The 21664-nt window shown below is 37.8% G+C and overlaps 1 protein-coding gene across 2 annotated transcripts in view; it reads left to right on the top strand.

Moving 5' to 3' along the window:
• The first annotated feature begins 865 nt into the window (after window positions 1-865).
• Window positions 866-21664, top strand: part of MARCHF8 (membrane associated ring-CH-type finger 8) — a 130742-nt gene continuing 109943 nt past the window's right edge. For both annotated transcript variants that reach the window (XM_080823450.1, XM_080823449.1), the window contains exon 1: window positions 866-993. The gene's annotated coding sequence lies outside the window, so the exon portion shown is untranslated. The remainder of the gene's footprint in view (window positions 994-21664) is intronic.

Raw genomic sequence — 21664 nt, 5'->3', positions numbered from 1 at the left:
GAAAATGACTTGGTAGAAATAGTTACTAAAAACAAGTATCAGCTATAATCAGTAAAGTTTGATGTGAACAAAACCTGAATGCTGAATCAAATTATTTTTAAAAAGATTTTATTTATTCATTTGACTGACAGAGATCACAAGTAGGCAGAGAGGCAGGCAGAAAGAGAGGAGAAAGCAAGCTTCCCGCTGAGCAGAGAGCCAGACGCGGGGCTCAATCCGGGACCATGACCCGAGCTGAACACAGACGCTTTAACCCACTGAGGCACCCAGGTGCCCCCTGAATCAAATATTTATTTAGGTATGTTTGTATTTACAGATGCAAAAACTAATTCTCATGAAAATTATAATAAAATGTAATTTAAAATAGAAGTTGGAAGTCCCATAAGCCTTCCTCACACCCATTCTAGGATGGGAGTCAGGGTGGGGTAGGCTGTGGAATAGCCATTCACTCCAGATTAGGGAGCGAAAGGAAACAAAAATATTCCTTAAGGTAAACAAACACTCCGCCTTCGTTTGCTAGTCTTAGGTTAAGAAGTATTTCCATTTTTTTCTCCAAGTTCAACATCAGAATACCTGGCCGAATTCCCTTCTCCTTTCAAAGCACTAATAATATAAGCGGTCGAGCCCAGGGCTCACAAAGGGACGGTGGGAAACAGGAACGGTCTCTCCCCTTCCGTGTCCTGACCGCGTACGACCCGCGGGCCTCGCCGATACCAGGGAAGCAGAAGCCGCTACAGTCGCCACAGTCGCCACAGCCGCCGCGGCTCCTCTCCGGCCCCTTAGCGCGCCCGTCGTTGCCAGGCAACACCTCCACAACGTCCGCCCGCGGCGAACACGTGACGCGCATGTCACGTGACGGGGCCGTGGCGTCCTCCTGCGTAGGGGTGTAAACAGGCCCGGTGGCGGCCGAGCTGCGGGCCTGCTGCATCCTGGTGTCCGGCATGCTTCGGACGGGTCCGGACGGCCCAGCCGCGAACTCAGCGCCCACCTGAGGTAACCCCTGCGGCCTCGGAACGGCGTACCTCACGTCGCTTGCAGGAGCTGCTGCCCGCCGCCGATCGGGCCGAGAGAGCCCCCGGCCCCGGCAGGGGGTGTGGCTGCCGGCTGTGCAGTCTGCGACAGGTGGGGTGGGCGGGGGCGGCCGCCGAGGCCAGGGCTCTGCAGCGCCTTGGGTCGCGGCTCTGGCGGCAGCGACCCCGGGTTGTGGGCCCTTCTGTTCCGGCTGCTCGAGGCTGCCCCTGGATCAGGCCGAGCCGGGGTCTGCAGGATCCGTCGGGCGCTTAGGGTGTGGGGCTGCCAGCGTGGAGTCCCTGTTGAAGTCTCCGGCCCACGCGGGTTATGAGACCTTGGGCAAGTCAGCCTCAGCCGTGGCCCTGGCCTGAGTTTCCACATCTGTAACGAACGTCGGGCTAGGTGATCTGTGAGGACCTTCCACTTCTGACGTGTGCGATCTCGGGAAAGAACTGCATACTTTGGAAACTGCCAGAGGGATAGTTAGATAGATACCTGTCTTTTAATTGCTAAGTTCCTGTTTTTAAATTTTTCATCTGACACGATTTGGCTTCTTGTTTACCTGGGCGAAGTTTCTAATAGAAAACTTAATATACAAAGTCGTAATGGTTTATGCTGCTGCTCCCCCCCCGACCCCCCAGGCTTTTCTGATGCAACGAAACCTTTCTTAGAAGCTCTTCTGAAGCCCCGTAAGTTAGAAAAAAAAGAAAAGAAACTTGAAACCTTTGTCTGCCTCTCTGTCTTCCTGTTCCACTGCAATACCCCAGAGGGCCCCCAGGGATCACAGGTTGAGAAGCACTGTTACACTATTGAGGAAGTGTTCTGTGTTTGTTAATAGGCTCTGGAAGATGAATCTTTTGCTTATGTGGAGTTAGCTATTATTTTTCCTTCAATTTTGTTCGACCGTGTGTCATATAGTTAGAGAGACAATTGGTATATTTCGCATATAGACGTGGGAAAGGCCCCCAAATTTCCGATGGACCTTTCTGTTTCCATCTTTTCTTGCGTTGTGGGCCCAAGGGGTGTAAGTGTATGCTTATAATAGACCTAGTGCTCGTTATTAACCTACTTGCTCAGGTATAGAATGGGAGTGGAAGACTTTTTGCAAGACTTTGATTTAGGCCCAACTGAATGGATTAGGACATTAACTCTGAAAAATATACAAGTTGGGAGAATACATGACTTAAATTGGTAGAGTCATGTCATGAACATACTACAAATTTTGAAACCTTGGATTTTTTTTAAATTTTTTATTTTAATAAACATATAATGTATTTTTATCCCCAGGGGTACAGGTCTGTGAATCGCCAGGTTTACACATTTCACAGCATTCATCATAGCACGTACCCTCCCCAATGTCCATTTCCCCACCACCCTCTCCCGTCCCCCCTCCCCCCAGCAACCCTCAGTCTGTTTTTTGAGATTGAGTCTTTTATGGTTTGTCTCCCTCCCAATCCCATCTTTTCATTTTTGAAACCTTGGATTTTGAGAGAACTAGGTTTAGGTGAAAAGGAGGTCCTGTTTCATATTGTGGTCTGTAGACCAAAAATTATTAGGATGATTTTTTTTTTTAAGTTAAGAGAAATTGCTTAGTTTCCTGGTTGTTTTAGAAGATTAGGGTTGATAGAGATTTACTGAAACTTGAAGTTTGATATTGAAAGAGGAAAACCATAGTTTTTTACAGCTTGTCCACTTGGTGCTTCTGTGAGGTGAGCCAGGATTGGAGGTTGAAAGTACTATGAATGGAACCCAAGGAGATCTATGGAATATGTTTGCTCTTTTCTTTTCCTTTTATTTATTTTTTTTTAAAAGATTTTATTTATTTGACAGAGAGACCAGAGAGGGAACACAAGCAGGGAGGAGTAGGAGAGGGAGAAGCAGGCTTCCCTCTGAGCAGGGATCCCAATGAGGGCCTTGATCACAGGACCCTGGGATCATGACTTGAGCTGAAGGCAGCCGCTTAACAACTGAGCCACCCAGGTACCCTGTTTTCTCTGTTCAAAGTAGACGCACTCCCATAATCTTTGGTGTAGGTTTAGGTAAGTCACATATTTTCTTTATGTCTCAGTTTCTGCTACAAAGTGAGGAAATTGGATTGATTACTACTCAGTTTTTGGCTTTAGTTAGGGTTACTAGATAAAATACAGATAACCTAGTTTAAATTTGAATTTTAGATTAATGGTGAAAAAGTTTTTAGTATAAATATTGCATAAGGCATGCATTATTAAAAAAAATCCATTGTTTATCTGAAATTCAAGTTTAACTGGGCTTACTGTATTTTTATTTGCTGAATCTGGCGACCCTACTTCAACATTTTTGTCTTTAATTTAGCTTTAGGAAGGAATTATAGATGCATAGACAGGAATGAATTTATTCACTCAAGACTCCCTATTATCAGCAGTAGTGTCTAGTGCTTAAAGAACAGCTCTGTTTCATTTGTGGTTGCACCATGAAGCAATTCCTTTTCTGCCCTAGGCACATAATGTTTAGGTTTGTACTTTCGGTGGTAAACAATTTATTTTTTTTAATTTTTAAATTTAAAAAAGGATTTATTTATTTATTTTAGAGAGAACTTGAGCAAGCACAGGAGGAGGGTGGGGCAGAGGTAGAGGGAAAGAGTGTCTGCTGAGTGTCCATGCTGAGCCTGGAGTCTGACTAGGGGCTCCATCTCATGACCCTGAGACCATGACCTGAGCAGAAACCGGGAGTCAGTTGTACAACCGTCTGTGCCACCAAGGTTCCCTGGTAAACAATTTAAATACCTGAAAAAAAAAGTTTTTTAAATTTCTAAAAGTAACACATTTGGGTCAGGAAATGGTATGTACTATTTTTTTTTTCTATAGAAGATAAAACTCTACCTGTCCTCCAGTTATATGATTGACTTTAAGATATGTTCTAAGGCAGCTGACTGTTCTGATGGTAAATAATCTTTCAGGAAATTATTATACCTATGATTTGGCCCCCTGTGAATTTGGAAAATAATCAATGTATGCAGTATAAACATTTTATATTTTATTTTATTTTATTATTTTTTTAAACTCCTAGTGCATGCTGATATTGTTTTTTTTTTTAAGATTATTTATTTATTTATTTGACAGATCACAAGTAGGCAGAGAGGCAAGCAGGGGGGGGGGAGAAGCAGGCTCCCTGCTGAGCAGAGAACCCAATGCGGGGCTCGATCCCAGGACCCTGAGATCATGACCTGAGTCTAAAGCAGAGGCTTTAACCCACTGAGCCACCCAGGCGCCCCTAAACATTTTATATTTTAACAGCCCACTGTTAATCTTGTATTTGCTATATCTTGAAGAATTTCAGTGTTGAAATTCTTTTTCAAGGAGTATAGTTTTTAATTTTTTATAATTTTTGAGAGTTTTAAAGAAAACTAGGCCAAATCTTTTACTCACCTGTCTCTGAAATTCGTGAATTTTCAAATTCATTCATTCATTCATTCAATAGTCAACAAAAAATTGAGTGTCTTTTATGAGCCAGGCTCTTGTAATCAGTGTTCTAGATCTTCAGGTGCTTATCTTTGACAGAGGAGTTAAATCACATGCATTCTAGGGATAATGTGATGAAGGCCTTGAAGTAATACAAATACCGTGGAAATTGAGAGGAGGATGAGAACCCATCAGTCGATAGATTGAATGGCAGAACCTCTTAGAGGAGGTGGTATGTAATCTAGATCATTGTGATAAATGTTGGGTGAGGAAGACAGGCCTACAGAAAGGTATGAAGGAGGAAAAGGCAGGGAATCCATATTCTCAGTTCTACAAAGCATACACTTTTTTGGGTTAAAAGTAATTGATAATATTGTTTACATGTAGTTTTTGGTTCACTAATACTCTTCATCTGCATTAAGTATATTGGAATGAAATTTCTTCAGTGTGTATATTAGAGAGATCTTTAGATGTCAGTGTAGCTCTCTGAAAAAATGTTTATGAAATATGTTACATGTACAAAAATGTGTAATTGCATATATAAAGCTCAAAAAAATAGAATATTATCACACCATTTAAACCTGTGTGCCCCTTCCTGATTAGACACCCCTTTTCCTTTCCTTTGGAAGTAAGCAGGTACTGAATTCTATCATTTCTTTGCTTTTCTTCATAAACTTATTTTATGTGTATACAACTCCCCCAAACATTGTTTACTTTTACTTGTTTTTGAACCTTATATAAATGGGAGCATACTATGTGGATTTTTTTCTGAAACTTTTCCACTTTGGTTACTATGTTTCATTCATATTTTCCCCCCCACTAAGGTTCCACCCTTGTTTTTATGAAGTGTAAGGATTTCACTGAGGTAAACAGCTAGATTGGGGTTGCTGCTTGTGGGGCATGGGTATCTGTAATTTCCTAAATATTGCCAAGTTACTTTCTGTTGTGGTTGTGCTGTTTTAGTTTCCTCCCTGCGGTGTATGAGAGTTACTATTGCTCTCCTGTCTACATGCTGTCTGTTATTTGGTATGAGCAAATCATATGCCTAATAAGAAAAGTCTAGTATCTAGAGCATGTAAAGAAGACTTACAGCTCAACAATAAAATGAACAAGAACTCATTTTAGAAACAAAGGATTTGAATGGACATTTCTTCAGACAAGATGTACAAATGGCCCATAAGCACCTGAAAAGAAGCTTGATTTCATTAGCCACCAGGGAAGTGCAAATGAATACCACAATGAAATACCATGTCATACCCACAGGGATGGATGTAGTAAAAAAGATAATAGCAAATGTTGAGGAGATAGTGGAGAAATTAGAATCTTCATACACTGTTATGAGGAATGCAAGGTGATGGAACTGCTTTGGGAAACAGTCTGGTACTTCCTCAAACAGCTGAACATAGGGATTGCAAATGGCACAGCAACTACACTCCTAGGTTTATACCCAAAGAAAAATTAAAATATATATTCACACCAAAACTTGTATGCAGGTGTTCAGTGTCAATATTCATAATAGCCAAAAAATAGAAACAAATGTATGCCAGTTGAGAAATGGATAAATAAAATGTGGTTTGTATATACAGGGATATATTACTCAGCCATAGAAGGAATGAAGTACAGATTCATGCTACAACATAAATAGATGAACCGTGAAAACATGATGCTAAATGATAAAAGTGAGTCACAAAAGGCCACATATTGTATGGTTACATTTATACAAAATTTCCAGAATATACAAATGTATACAGTGAGAAAATATGTCAGTGATTGCCTAGAGCTGGGAGTTGGGTTGGGAGTAGATGGGAGATTTGATAGTCAGTATTGTTTCTTTTTAGGATGATGAAATGTCCTAAAGTTGATTGTGCTGGTGGTTGCACAATTCTGTGAATATGTGAAAAACCATTGAATTGTACACCTAAGAGAAGGGAGGATATTAAAACAAAACAAAACACACAAAAGGTTGCTATGTTGTGAGCAGCCCTATGGAGAGACTCGTGTGGTGAGGGAGCAAGACTTGCCCATAGCCATCTGAGTGAGCTTAGAAGCAAATTCCTCCTTCCTCCCTTTTACACAGAACCAAGCCTTTAGATGATCCTATAACCCGGCCAGTAGTTTTGACTGCAGCTTTGTGACAGACCATGGGCCAGAGGTACCCAGTTTAGCTGCCTAGATTGCTGACCCATAATAACTGTTAGATGGTAAATGTTCATTGTTTTAAATGAGTCTTGAGGTAATTTGTTATGCACAACAAATAATACATGGGCAGTAGCATTGCATTATGGGTTTCCTTTCATTTGGTGTTATGGAAAGCCATGATGGTTAAATTAATATACTATAATTGACTCTTCTTTTTATCATTTTGTTAACCACAACTCATGTCTAAGAGTTAGTAATATATTTCTTGAGATATTCTCTAAATTATTGGCGCGGGGGGGGGAATTTATGCTTAGAATATATATATTTTTTAAAGATTTTATTTATTTATTTGTCAGAGAGAGAGAGGGAGAGAGAGAGAGCGAGCACAGGCAGAGGCAGAGGGAGAAGCAGGCTCCCCACCAAGCAAGGAGCCCAATGCGGGACTCGATCCCAGGATGCTGGGATCATGACCTGAGCTGAAGGCAGCCACTTAACCAACTGAGCCACCCAGGTGTCCCTGCTTAGAATATTTTCAATTTGTTTTATTATAATTAAAAATTTTTGTAATCCTATGTGCTGCATTATGAATCTTTATCAGCCAGGGCAGGCCACTTCCAGACCATATAGCAGTACAGACTATTTCTCATATTTTCATGATCTTCTGGTAACTCTTATGTTTGAAAGTTATGGATGGTATTAATATATTTTAGGCAGATTTATTTTATTATTTATGGCTTTAGCAGAGCACTTAGAAAATAGTTACTGAGGGAGAAACTCCAGTTCCCTACAGCCTCATTCTATTGAAACCATACGAAAGGAGGGTAAAGAAGTTTTTTTTCTTTTCCTTTGAATATTTCTGTATTTCAGTTGAAGAAAGATTGACTCTGTGAATAAGGAACTCGTGGGTTTTGAAATTTGATTTTAAAAATGAAGACATGTTTAAAAAGGTTTTAAGGATTCTCTTTGTCCTTTATTTTTCCTACCTTTTAAAAAGTACAAAAGATGTATATTTATTAATATACAAAGATATCAGTAAAGTGTTGTTATATGAAGAAAAGCAGGCCATAGAAGTTTTCTCCTAGAAGTTTTATAGTTTTAGTTCTTATATTTAGGTCTGTGATCCATTTTTAGGGGTTAATAGCATATGTGTGAGATAGGGATCTAGGTTCCTTGATGAATACACAGTTGATTTGGTATCATTAGTTGAAAAGATTATCCTTTCCATATTGCATTTGTTGTCCTTTATTCCTTGCCCATTGCATTACCTTGCCATTTTATGTTGGGAGTCAATAGATATATGTGCATCTATTTCTGGACTCACTCTTCTGTTAGTTTTGTAAGTCTGTCCCTATGTCAGTACCGTACTGCCTTTCTTACTGTAGCTTTATGTGTGGTTTGAAATTGGTTAGTATAAAGTCTTTACCTTTGTTCTTTATTTTCAAAGATCTGTTTCAGAGAACGGTTTTTAATTTTGTAGTGTACATGTCATGTACATATTTTGTCAAGTTTATATCTTAATTTTATGGCTTTTGATGTTACAATTGGGATTAAAAATAATTTTCTACTTATTCATTGCTCATATGTAGAAGTGCAGTTTTTTGTATTCCCTTAGTATCTGGTAGCCTTTCTAAATTCCCATACTACTGCTAGTAGTCTTTTGGTTACATTTAAAGAGTTTCCTACATAATGTGATCATTGAATAAAGACAGTTTTATTTCTTCCTTTCCAGTCAGTATGCCATTTCTTTCTTCCTTCCTGCCTGCCTTCTTTCTTTCCTTCTTAATTTCTTTCTTTGACCTACTGCATTGGCTAACACCTCAAATCCAACATTATGATAGAAGTGGAAAGCAGACAATCATGTGTTAATCCCAGTCTGAGGGAGAAAGGATTGAGTCTTATGAATGATACAAAAAGTACTAACTATAAACATTTTCAAATGTTAAATTAGACTTAATAAAAATTAAAAACTTCTGCATTTTAAAAGGCTGCTTTTTTTTTTTTTTAGATTTTATTTATTTATTTGACAGAGATCACAAGTAGGCAGAGAGGCAGGCAAAAGGAGAGGAGGGAAGCAGGCTCCCTGCTGATCAGAGAGCCCGTTGTAGGGCTCTATCCCAGGACTCTGGGATCATGACCTGAGCCGAAGGCAGAGGTTTTTAACCCACTAAGCCACCCAGGCTCCCAAAAGACTGCTTTGAATGAGAAAAAATATTTGCAATTCATGTATCTGACAAAGGACTTTTATCCAGTGTTTATAAAGAACCTCTATAAATCATTAATAAGGCAGACAACCCAAATTATAAAATTGGTAAAAGATTTCGATAGACACTTCACAAAAGAAGATATTTGAATTCACAGGAGGCACATTTAAAATTCTCAATATACTCAGTAATTTAGGGAAATGCAAAGCAAATCAAAACTATAAACAACTCTTTACCTATAAGAATGATTACAATTGAAGAGATTGACTTTATCAAGGGCTGGTGAAAATGTGGAACAACCAGAACTTACATGAATTGCTAGTGGGAGTGTATGATGATACAGGCAGTATGGAAAACAGCGTGGCAGTTTCCTGTTAGCTTGAACATGCGTTTATGGGATGATCCAGCGATTCCACTCCTAGTTATAAAATAAAAGATTACATCACAAATGATTTACACTCAAATGTTCAGAGATCAAAACTGGAAGTAGCCCAAATGTCCATCAATAATTACACAGTAGAACACTATTCCACAGTAAAAAAGGAACTGCTGATACCATCACAGCATGTAATCGAAAAACATTTTGCTGAGCAAAAGAAGCCAGACACAAAAGAGTACATACCGTATAATTCCATTCAATTCATCTTAGAGCCAACAAAACTAATCTATAATAAAGCAGATTAGTGATTGCCTAGGGCCAGAGTGGGAGGAATTGACTGCAGAGGAGCAAGAGAGAATTTTTTGCAGTAATAGAAATGTTCTGTTTGAATTTTAACTGGTTAGTGGTTACACTGTGTGTGTTTTTGTCAAAACTTCCAACATTACACTTAAAGTGGATATTTTATGTAAATTGTGACTTAGTACAGTTGATTTAAAAAAGCAAGGGTGTAAATAGCATTTATAGAATAAGCATAGATGTTTTATATAGAGTAATTCTATGTAAAATTTTTAAATGTATGTATACACACATGCATAGGAAATGTTTGAAAGGATGTTCAGCAAATTGTTGCTGATTATGTCTAGATGGTGAAATTTTAGGTGATTTAAAAGAATGATTGGACTTTCCTATGTTATTTCCCATAATATTTCCTATATTATTTGGACATTTCCTAATGATTTCCTATATTTATAATATTTCCTATATTTTTTCAATGAACATGTCTTGACAAAAGCAAAATATTTCTTTTTTATTTGTTATCTGGAAGTTTTATTCCTTGATGTTTTCATCTTTTAAATATTGAATAAGCACTATAATAATTATGAAATATGTTTAGATCTTAAATACTTTTATTCTTTAATCACCACCGATTAGGAACAAAGCCTTACGTTACCTTTGATGATCCTTGGTCCTCCTCTCACCCCATTTTTTTTTTTTTAACCTCTCCTCAGACATAACTGATGCCCTAAATTTGTGTTTATTATTTTCTTGTTATTTTTAATAGTTGTATCACATTTGCCTCTCTAAGCTGTGTTCTTTTAATCTTCACACTGTTGAACTTAATAACTAGAATCATACTGTGTGTATACTCTCATCACTTGCTTTTTTATCCCACATAATATGAGACTTGAGAGACTCACCCCTATTTCTGTATATGGTTGTAGTCCACTGATATTTAATTGTTGTATTGTATTACATTATATGAGTATTCCCTAATTTGATCTTTGTGCTCTTGGTGAATAATTGGGTTGTGAATTTTTTTCCTGTTACGAGCAGTGGTTATGTGAAATTTTTTAAAGTTTATTTATTAAATGTTGGTAATCTCTACACCCACTGTGGGACTTGAAATCATGACCCTGAGATCAAGATCTGAGCTGAGATCAAGAGTTGGACACATAATTGACTGAGCTACCCAGGCACCCTTGATTTTTCTCATTTGTAACGGTGTTGAAGTGCCTGTTATCATATGTATGTCTTTGAACATTCATGGAAGTGTTAATACAGTATAGAGTCCTAAAAGTGGTATTGTCTGGCCAAATGAGATTTAAATTGTGTAGTGGCAATTGTTGCCCCAATTTTTTTTCACTCTGTATTTCCCCCTAATAATGTGTAGGTACATTTTTTTCCACTCCCTTGCCCACATTATCTGTTACCAATCTCTATATTTTTCTGTATTTTAAAATTAATGTTTCAGTTTTCATCAAAATACTTGGATATTGTTTGAAGATAATGAACACAAAGGGCTTATAATGAACACAGAGGCAATTTCTGTTTTCTTATTTCTAGGTAGTTACCTCCATGGTTCGTAAACTTAATGCTTATGTGTATTATATAAGCACATTATAATGCATATACATACTTATCAGCTTTAGATTATACATTGCCTTCTCGTTACGTGGATTTGGGAATCTTAAATTCCTTACTTTCCTCTTCTGCATTCCAGCTATGGTTATAACCCTGTTTTTGTTGAAATAACAGTCAGTGACCACTTAACTATTGTTCTATAGAGCCAAGTAGTAGTCTATGACTACTTTTTCTTTCTTATGTATCTTTATAAAGTTACCTCATTTTTTCAGTGACACAACTTTTCATATACACATTCTTAATTTTTACCAGATGCTCTTCTATATCATCTATTATATCTCTTCTGTCAATCTCTAATATTCTGGAGGTCTTTGCTCCTAGAGCCTTCCATAATCCTGCTTTAATATGAACCTGAATTCTCTGGGCTTCCTGCTCAGTCACCATGTGGAAGACCTCTATCCTGGCCAGTTTCTCCAGAGAATCATCTGTTCTCTCATTGTGTTTTAGTCTTGATAATTTAAACCTTGCTCCTCAAAATGTATTCCATAAACCAGCCACATTAAGTATCATCTTTGAGCTTGTTAGGAAATAATAGAATCTCAGGCTGCATTCCAGATCTGCAACAAGGTGATTTGTATGCGTTGAAAAATTTGAAACCCTGGGGCTGTGCTATAGTGCGGTAACAGTAACAATAGGAACAACAAAATATTGTTGTTATGCAAAAATAATACAAGGTGTCTGTAACTCTTCCATCTGTAACTAATGCCATCTGCCTCCAGGATGGCAGTTGAAGAGAGACCTGGTTGGAGGATCTCAGTGAATATTTTTAAGGGACTAGAAGTGACAAATACTACTCTCCCCATATTATATTGGCTGGGAATCTGTCACATGGCTTCTCACATAATTGCAAGAGAGAGTGGAAAATGTCGTCTCTGGTTTGCCTGGGAACGGAAAGTTTGTAATAGGTAAATAGCATTGACACTGTTTCAGTAAGTCATTCTGGTTCACAAACTGTTTCATTCTTTTTCCCACACATAGAGCGCACTAATCCCCTATCCAACCAGTCATTGCCTTTGGTTCAAAGTACAGGATCTCTATGACTGGCTGTCAAGTCCGCATCAGCCTTTCTTTTTAAAGTGAACTAAAATGACCTATTTACCCCCTACCCCCACCCCCCCAAACGTATTATAGTAAGACTACAACATGATTAGTAATCAATCCCATTTGGAAGGTGAAGCATAGAGAGACAGAAGTCACTCTTCTGTAACAGTTCCTTAATCTTTACGGACGGACATTATAAAGGAAGATTCCCATCCATGGAAGGAAAGGATATTTAAGTAGATTCTGATTTTGTTCCTAGGGACAAACTCTCACATTCTTTTTTCTTTATGGCCACAGGCACCATCCTCTAAAAGGTTCTCACCCCACCCACTTGTCTTATTTGGCCACATCCCACATCCAAGTTTGATATTTGGAGCTTGAGCTTCTTGGGTATTGTGAAGTTAGTCTTTTTGTAGAAGGTTGGACTCCCAGAGATTGCTGTTAGGTCTTGAACAGTCACACTTTCCAAATCTGGTTTACAGTTTTCTGCCAGTGTGTTTCCCTTAGAAATTTAGCAGACTCGTTATCCATTTGCTTCTAGTCGATCACAGTGCCAATAACCAAATTTGTTTTTGAGACATAGTTCTGAAATCTGTTCTATTTTTCTGCTTTCTTGCTTCGACTCCTCTGTCTTGTTTCAGTGGAAGCCATCTGTAATGTCACACTATAATCTGATTTTCTCTGGGGCAATTTTTTTCTTGTAATACCCTGATAGAAATAGCTGGTACTAACCAACACACCATCATTTTCAATTTCTAGCTTTTTCAAGACCCATAGAGGTTAAAGTTCATCAGGTGTGTGGTTTGTCTTCTGAGTTAGAGCCATCAGCAGAGTTTCTAAATATTTTCCCTTTCATGACATGGATCATCATCACCCCATTCTCTATATGAAGTTCCTCATTGCCTACAAAGTGATGACTAAATAAATACAACTTATTTAGGTTTTTGTAACGATAGCACCCTACTTCTGGTAGAAGTTTCTGGGTGGGGAGGTGGTCAGGGACAAATTGTTTTATTTATAGACTTTTATTGCATCTCTGTTTCTTAGCCTTTAGATTGTTTCCATTCATAACCTGAAGCCTGAGCCCTGTGATGGTTTTTTTTTTTTAAATAGGCAAGTTAGTTCATTTTTAAAAAAAATTTGTTTTGAGAGAGAGTGCATACACAAGAGATCATGAGTGGGGTGGGCAGGGAGCCTGATGTGGGGCTTCATCCCAGGTCCCTGGGTTCATGACCTCAGCTGAAGGCAGATGGTTAACTGAGCCACCCAGGTGCCCTGAATTAGTTCATTTTGTATCTTTATACATCATTTCATGTATTTTACATTGTGGCCTTCTTTACCTTGCCAAATCATCAATTTAGCATTAATTAATTTATTAATATTTATATATTAATATAATTAATATTTCCATATTTTCTTCCTTCAAAAAACATGTTGAGATTTTTTTTTTGTCTCCTTTGGTGCCCTCTCTCATTTGTAGCCTTCTTATTTATACCTTTATTTCTTTATTTTTTACTAGTTCTTTGTCAGATATGTGCTTTGTAAATATTTTCTCTCAGTCTGTAGTATTTCTTTTCACCCTTCACAGAGCAAAATTTTTTATATTTATGATATCTATAAATTGTCCTCTTGGGGATCATGACTTTGGTGTCAAGTGTCAGAGTTCTTTGTCTAGCCCTAAATCCTAGAGACTTTCTTCTATAATTTTTTTCTCCCTAAAAGTTTTATAGCTTTATGTTATACACGTATTGAATTAATGTTTGTATTATGTATGAAACTTAGGTCAAGGCTCATTTTTTTTCCTGTTGTTCTGGCACCATTTATTGAGAAGCTATCTTTCTTCTATTGAATGGCTTTATCAAAAATTTTCTGGGCATATTTGTGTGGATGTATCTATGGGTTCTCTATTCTGTTCCATTAACTTATATGTCTGTCCCTCTGGCAATACCACACAGTCTTGTTTATGGTAACTCTGTAATTAAAGTCTTATAATCAGTAGACTGATTTTTCCCATTCTGTTTTTTTCTTTCAAAGGTATTTTGGCTGTTGTGGGATTCTTTGTTTTTCCATATACATTTAGAACTAATCTTGTCTTTTTTTTCTTTTCCATCTCTTTTTTGCACAACACAGATCAAAAGTAGGAGGCTTGACTGACTGAGCCACCTAGGTGACTCAAAATAATCTTGTCTATGTATACGAAAAATTATTGATGAGATTTTGATAGGAATTATGTTAAACTTGTGTATCAGTTAGGAAAGAATATCTTTACTTTGTTGAACTCCAGTCCACGAATACAGTATGTGTCTTTATGTTATTAGTTCTCTGATTTCTTTCACCAGCATTCTGTGCTTTTCAGCATAAAAGATCTTTGTTTTATACCTAAGTATGTAATTTTTTAATGATTGTGTTGTATTTTTAATTTGTGTCCTTGTTTTAATTGATAGTATATACAAGTACAACTAATTTTAGTAAGCTTCTGTTATGTCATGCACATTGCTGAACTCACTTATTCTGGGAGTGTTTTGGTAGACTCCTTGGGAATTTTTATATAGACAGTCATGCCAGCTGCAAATAGGTGCAGTTTTATTTCTTACTTTCCAATCTGCATGCCTCTTATTTCCTTTTCTTGCCTTATTGCACTGGTTATCGCCAAGAGAACATTATGTAGCCATTTCATTCTTTTAGAGTACATGTGCTAGTGACACATTCTTTTAATTTACTTTTATCTCAGAATGTCTTGATTTCCCTTTCCTCTCTGAAAGGATATTTTTGTTGGATGTACATTCTGAGGTGATAGTTCTTTTCTTTCAGTCGTTGAAAAGTATTGTGTCTCCTCTTAATGGTCTCTCTGGTTTCTGATTAAATACTTGCTGTCATTTAAATGATTTTTCCCTTGTAGGTAAGGTGTTGTTGCTCTCTCACTGCTTTCATGACGTTTTCTTTGAGGTGTTCAGAAGTATGACTATGACATGTCTTGGTAAGGAGTTCTTTAAGTTTATCCTGTTTGGAGTTTGCTCAGAATCTTAAGTCTGTAAGTGTATGTATTACCTTCTGTGAAATTTGGGAATTTTCAGCCATTACTTCAAATGCTTTTTCAACTCAGTCCTCTGTGATGACATGAATATTGGCTCTTTAGTTACAGTCCCCGAGACACACACACTCTCTCTTTTTTCCTTTCTTTTTTTTTTTTTTTAGTTTTCTTTCTCTCTGTCATTCAGATTGGGTAGTTCTCTTCTGTCTTCTGGTTCACTGACTCTTTTCTGTGGTCCCACCATTCTGATATTGAACCCATTTCTTGATTTTTGTATTTTGATAATTATATTTTTCAGTTCTGAAATCGCCTTTTGGTTCTTCTTTATATCCTGTATTTCCTTGCCGAGGCTTTGTTGTTGTTGTTGTTGTTGTTGTTTTTTAACCAAGACACAGCAGTAATGGGGATGAAAATCCCTGCTGTTACTCAGTTTTCTCTAATACCATCCTGATGAGAATATTGGGATGCTTTGTTACATCTTGGTGGGAGTAGAAGTCTAGTTTATCTTCTGTAGTTGCTGGACTGGGTGGGGTTGTAGCTGCAGTTTTTTTCTGTGGTGTCTGGCTGGAGTAAGGTGTCTAAAAGTTTTACTGTCTTAAACTTTTTTGTCTTTCTGGGCTGACCCTTTTCTGCTTGTTGAGTAGAAAGAGTTGGCTTTCCTTGAAGTTGTTTTTTTTTTTCCTTCAGTCTGTACTTCTTGATGTTTCTGAATTGCCAGTTCTTCATCTGTAAGTTTGGGTTATATAAACAAAACCCAAGGAACCTCGATACCGTATCGTTCTTTAAAGCCTGAGGTCCCTAGCTGGTCTGCCTTCTTATTTGCCTTTCAGAGTCTTTATTTATTTTATATATAATGTCTGCAGTTTTTAGTTGTACTTAGTGAGACAAAGAAGGAAAAATATGTTTACTCCATCTTCCCAGAAACATAAGCTTTTCATTTTTAAAAGTAATTTTACCATCATTTTAATAGTTTTGGTGGAAGAGGAACTAAACTTAAGTGTTTAATCCATACTTTTATTATTTATTAATGTTTTAGTACATTTGTATGAATTAGGGAGATTACATATTTTATTTGCTCAGTGCTTGTTTTGTACATGGCACACTGTGTGGGAAGGCCTTTGAGAAATGATTGAGAGCATGAAACTCTGCTTGACTAAGATTTTTCAAAAACCTCCATTCTATAAATGAATCCCTTCAGTGTTACTCCCAGAAAGATTAGATTGCTTTTAGGTGAATTTCTTGAGGGTAGTTGATGTAGAAGATGATACTTTAATACCATAACCTGATTTTTAGGTTAAAATGACATTTTTTTGCCAGGAATACTGATATAATATATTCTTTAAATTTATAGTTTATAAATTATAATTCTTATGCTATAATCTTTTGCATCTATCTTGATTTGTTAAAAAATAATTTTATTATATTCTCAGGAAGGATAACTTTTTTTAAAAAAAGATTTATTTATTTGTCAGAGAGAGTGAGCACAGGCAGACAGAGTGGCAGGCAGAGGCAGAGGGAGAAGCAGGCTCCCTGCTGAGCGAGGAGCCTGATGTGGGACTCGATCCCAGGATGCTGGGATCATGGCCTGAGCCGAAGGCAGCTGCTTAACCAATTGAGCCACCCAGGCGTTCCAGGAAGGATAACTTTTATATTAGATTCTGTCAAAGCATTAACATTTTAAAGAATTATTGGAAGTCTTAAGTTTGTTAATTCAGTTGAGATACTGTTAGGAATGTTCTAGTACTTACCCAGGTAACATAGTAGTTAAGGATATGGGCCCTGGAGCCAGCTTCAGTGCTTACTGTATGGACTTGAGCAGGGGTTTACCATCCATATAGTGGAGATGATAACAGTTCTGCTACTTCATAGGGTGGTTGTGACAACATGAAATCTTTTTTTTTTTTAAACTTGTTAAGACTGAAATTTATTTTTTTTTTTTATTTTTTTTTTTATTTTTTTATTTTTTTATTTTTTTTAAATATGGAACGCTTCACGAATTTGCGTGTCATCCTTGCGCAGGGGACTTTAAAGAAAATATGTCAATTCTGTTACATACACAGCATATTCTACAATTTGGTATAGTTCTGAGAGCATTAGGCTTGTGAGTTAGGAAACCCGAGTTCCACTTCCTACTTTCATGAGCAGCCGCTTGACTCTGGCAAGTGAGCAATCTTGCTTTCTCTCTCTCTGCCTTACTTTACTCATTTATAAAAGTGGGCTTGGGGGGAGGCTGGGTGGCTCAGTGGGTTGGGCCTCTGCCTTCAGCTTGGGTCATGATCTCGGGGTCCTGGGATTGGGTCCCGCATTGGGCTCTCTGCTCAGCACAGAGCCTGCTTCCCCCTCTCTCTTTCTCTGCCGGCCTCTCTGCCTACTTGTGATCTCTCTCTGTCAAATAAATAAAATCTTAAAAAAAAAGTGGCCTTGGGTTTGAACTGGTTGATCTCCAAGAGTCCTACCAGTTCTTCCATTCTGGTTTTTTGTCTCCCACTGAATCATAAGTGAGCTAGCTATAACACAGTTCATGGGGAGAGCATATTTTACAGCCTAGAGAAGAAAGAAGAAAAAAAAAAAGCTTGGAGTGGGGAGAAACAGTATGGGCTTACAGAAAACAGTAAGGGCTGATACATTGATAATTAGGTTTATTTCACTGATTCTAACCTAGGGAAAAACTAACACTTGTAGTTGGAAGGGAAGAGCTCTTGATTCAGCATGATGGATGCATTTCTAACAGATATGCCTGTCCCAGCATTGAAATGGGCCACGTTAAGTGCTTCCTGACACCGGAAGGACAAAGGCCAAGGCCAGATTGGCAAGTGATGCTTCAGAGTCAGACCAAAGTTATTTCCACCTCAGCCAGGGATGGTGCTGGATGACTTCTAGAAACCTTCTGGCCTCCCCTGGGTGGAAATCATGACATGATAAAGTTGTTAAAATAATCAACAAAAGAAAGCCATATTGTAGTGTAGCAAAGTAGTTGGACTTTAACTGAGTGTTCTCAGTTAATGACATTTGTATTCTAAATTTATTTCTGTTTTTTTTTGTTTGTTTCTTTGTTTCTTTCTTTCTTTCCATGTAGTGTTAGACTTATTTGTTCTCAGTTTTGAAAATGTTGCTCCTCCTGAGCCTTGCATAGTTTTTGGTGATTCATCTGGGAAGAGCAGCACTCTTACTTTCTTTGTTTTGACTGATGTGTGAATGTTTGGCACTTTTCTTTTAAGCTAAGCTGGGAACTGTGAATTTGGGTTCTTGGGTTTTGTTGACATACCAGCTAAATTTGTCATTGACTGTGTGAGTACGTTGCCAGCTTCTTTGGAGATGTTTATGGATCCGGGTGGAAAATTTTGATAGTACAATCTTATAGTTTCTGCTCTGAAGCAGTCTTTGAAGGAATATATGTGGGGGAGCACACCCTTGGGGAAAAAGTTATTCTTACTCCTTTTATTGAATTATAATGCTCCTTTTCCTACTTACTGCGGTAGAATTTGGTCATCAGAGGAACAGTTGTCTCACCCTGACTTAGTGTCTGGTTGAGGAGGTTGTGTGTGTGTATGTACATTTCCTAAACTACCTCAGATCTCCTTTACCCACTGGGTGTCCTCTTCCTTCTGAGTTGGGACTAGATTGCACTGTGCTAGTGGATAAATCATTTTATAGCAGGTTTTCAGTGTTTGCACTATTGGGATTTGGGGCCGGAAATTCTTCATTGTGGGAGGCTGTCATGTACATTATAAGATATTTAGTAGTATCCCTGGTGTCTTCTTACTGGATGCCAGTAGCACCCCACAGTTAGGGCAATCAGAAATATCTCCAAAAGTCCTGTGGGTGGCAAAAATCGCTCCAGTTGAGAACCACTGACTTACGGATGCCTCTCCACCAGCCCTCTGTCGTCCTGCTCCCATCTGGTTTCTCCATGTTACTGGTCTTGCTCATGTCTTCCTCCCTGTGACTGTGCTGTGCTCAGCTAATTAGGTGGAAAGTTCCCAAGGGGAAGGTGGGGAATAGGGCAGAAGTAGTGAAATCAATGGGGAATAGGGCAGAGCTGGTATAAGGTGTGGCCCTGAGTAGTGGCTGATCCCTGCAGCACACAGACGGGTGTGTTTTTTGGTGGCAGCTAACGGTTAGACTTAAAAACAAATGTTTCTTGACGTGAAAGTGAGCTGACAGTGACAGTGGTTTCATGCTCATCAGGTAAGTGATGTCTTCATGCTGTCTGAAGTCCACCTTGGGAGTCTGCGGTTTTGAAAGAAAGCTCCAGGGATGTTCTGTCTTTAATGTTTTTATTTGAAAGAAACAAAGAGGAGATAGACTGCTTCTTGATGAACTCCCATGTTCAATTTCGATTTCGTTGTTGAGGTGACTTTAATAGCTAGATACTGTTAACAGGCTTTTTTTTTTTTTTAACATATATGAAACGAGGTAGGAGAATTTGTAAATATGAAGCAGCAAATGTTTGATGAGTGCAACTGGGCATAGTGCCATACCTTCAAGAAAGGCTGAGTCCTGAAGAGCGAGGCAGGTAACTTGGAATGATGCCACCATGTAAGGGGCCGTAGCTCTCTCTCAGGTGGAGGCAGACGCTAAGGGGTGGACAAGGAGAGCTCTTACAGATAACTTGAGAATTGGAACAGGTGTTCACAGTCCTTGTTTATAGTCAAACAATCAGTGTTTGTTATTAGTACTTTTCTTCTGTGTTTCATGGATTTTTTTTTTTTTAACCTAGTCAGGGTCATCCTTGAATGCCTGTTTTTTTTTTAATTAAAAAAAAATTTTTTTTTAAGATTTTATTTATTTATTTGACAGAGATCACAAGTAGGCAGAGAGAGAGAGAGGAAGGGAAGCAGGCTCCCTGCTGAGCAGAGAGCCCGATGTGGGGCTCGATCCCAGGACCCTGGGATCATGACCTGAGCCGAAGGCAGAGGCTTTAACCCACTGAGCCACCCAGGTGCCCCTGAATGCCTGTTTTTTTATAAACTTTATTTTCTTAACATTTATTGCTTAATAGTCCCCATTTTTAATAACTTTTAATAACTGCCTGTTGTATTTGTGATTATATCCTGATTTACTTACCCATTTCCCTATTGTTAAACATATAGCTTGCTTTAAAGAATTTTGCTACTGTTAATATCCTTTGATGAATATCTTTGGGCATACATTTTGTAAAGTCTTTTCTTTCTTTTTTTTTTTTTAAGATTTTATTTATTTGAGAGAGAGAGAGAGAGAGATAGAAAGAACATGGGTGGGGTCAAGGGCGGAGGGAGAAGCAAACTGTCTGCTGAGCAGGGAGCCTGGTGCAGGGCTTGATCCTGGGACTCCAGGATCATGACCTAAACCAAAGGCAGATGCTTAACTGACTGAGTCACCCTGGTGCCCCGGGGCATACATTTTAAATCCATAGTTCAGATGATTTCTTTAGGATAGTATTATGAACTAGAATCATTGAGTAAGATGGTGTGGATATTTTTAAGGCTTTTGATTTATATTTATGAACTGCTTTACTGAAAGGTTTTTTTTTTTTCTTTTTTTTTGAGGTTATAATTAACACTCTCACCTACAGGGTTTTGAGCGGCCATTTTAGGGCATGTTTACCAACTGATTTAAGAGATGGAAAACATCTCGTCTTTCTTTGCCTATTTAAAGTATTAGTGAAGTTGATTTTTTTGTTGTTTTTCCTTTACAAGTTTATTAATTTCTTTTAGAAATAAGCTGTACATACCCTTTTCCCATTAATCTTTTGAGGTGTTACTTTTTTCCTGAATATTTTGTACAGTTTCTTTATTAAAGGAAGTAACTTTTCACCTGTCATATTTGTCAAAAAGTTTTCCAGTTTTTCAATTATGTCTTTTGTGTTATGTGTCACTTTTTATTTTGATACTCTTTCAAACTTAGAGAAGTATAAGAAGAATACAAAGAATTTTCACATATCTTTTACCAAGATTCACCGGTTATTTATATTTTACCCATTAGCTTTATCATGCTCTCTGTATGCATATATTTAAATGTATGTTTTTCTGATTAATTTGAGTCTAATTTGTATGTTTCCTAAGAACCAGGGCATTCTCTTATAAAACCACAGTAAAATATTTGTCAGGAAATTAAATAATTAGGTATACTACTATTACCTAATTCACAATTCATATTGCATTTTTAACAATTGTCCCCATAATGTTCTTTATTGTTCTTTTGTTTTCCCTGTCCAGTATGCAATCCAGAATCACACTGAATTTTTTTTAATCTGCATGCATCACTTTATTGCCTTTGCCAAAAATTATTTGACCATGTGCCAAAACTAACACAGCCATTTGGAAATGGGTGGAGGTTGCAAATTTTTGTCCTTACAGAATGGACACATGCTGTCCCCACATAGATGATATAAAAATACCAAGTTGGTATAGTCCATAAAGTGAGCTGTGATATAAATGATAGTTAATAAGTCAGGCTGCTTGAATGAAACACTGTGATACAGCTGAGTTACTGACATTGCTGGAAAGTGGGATGGTGAATA

Source organism: Martes martes, assembly GCF_963455335.1.
Source record: "Martes martes genome assembly, chromosome: 14".
Taxonomy (NCBI): domain Eukaryota; kingdom Metazoa; phylum Chordata; class Mammalia; order Carnivora; family Mustelidae; genus Martes; species Martes martes.
This window is presented reverse-complemented; position numbering and strand designations above follow the sequence as displayed.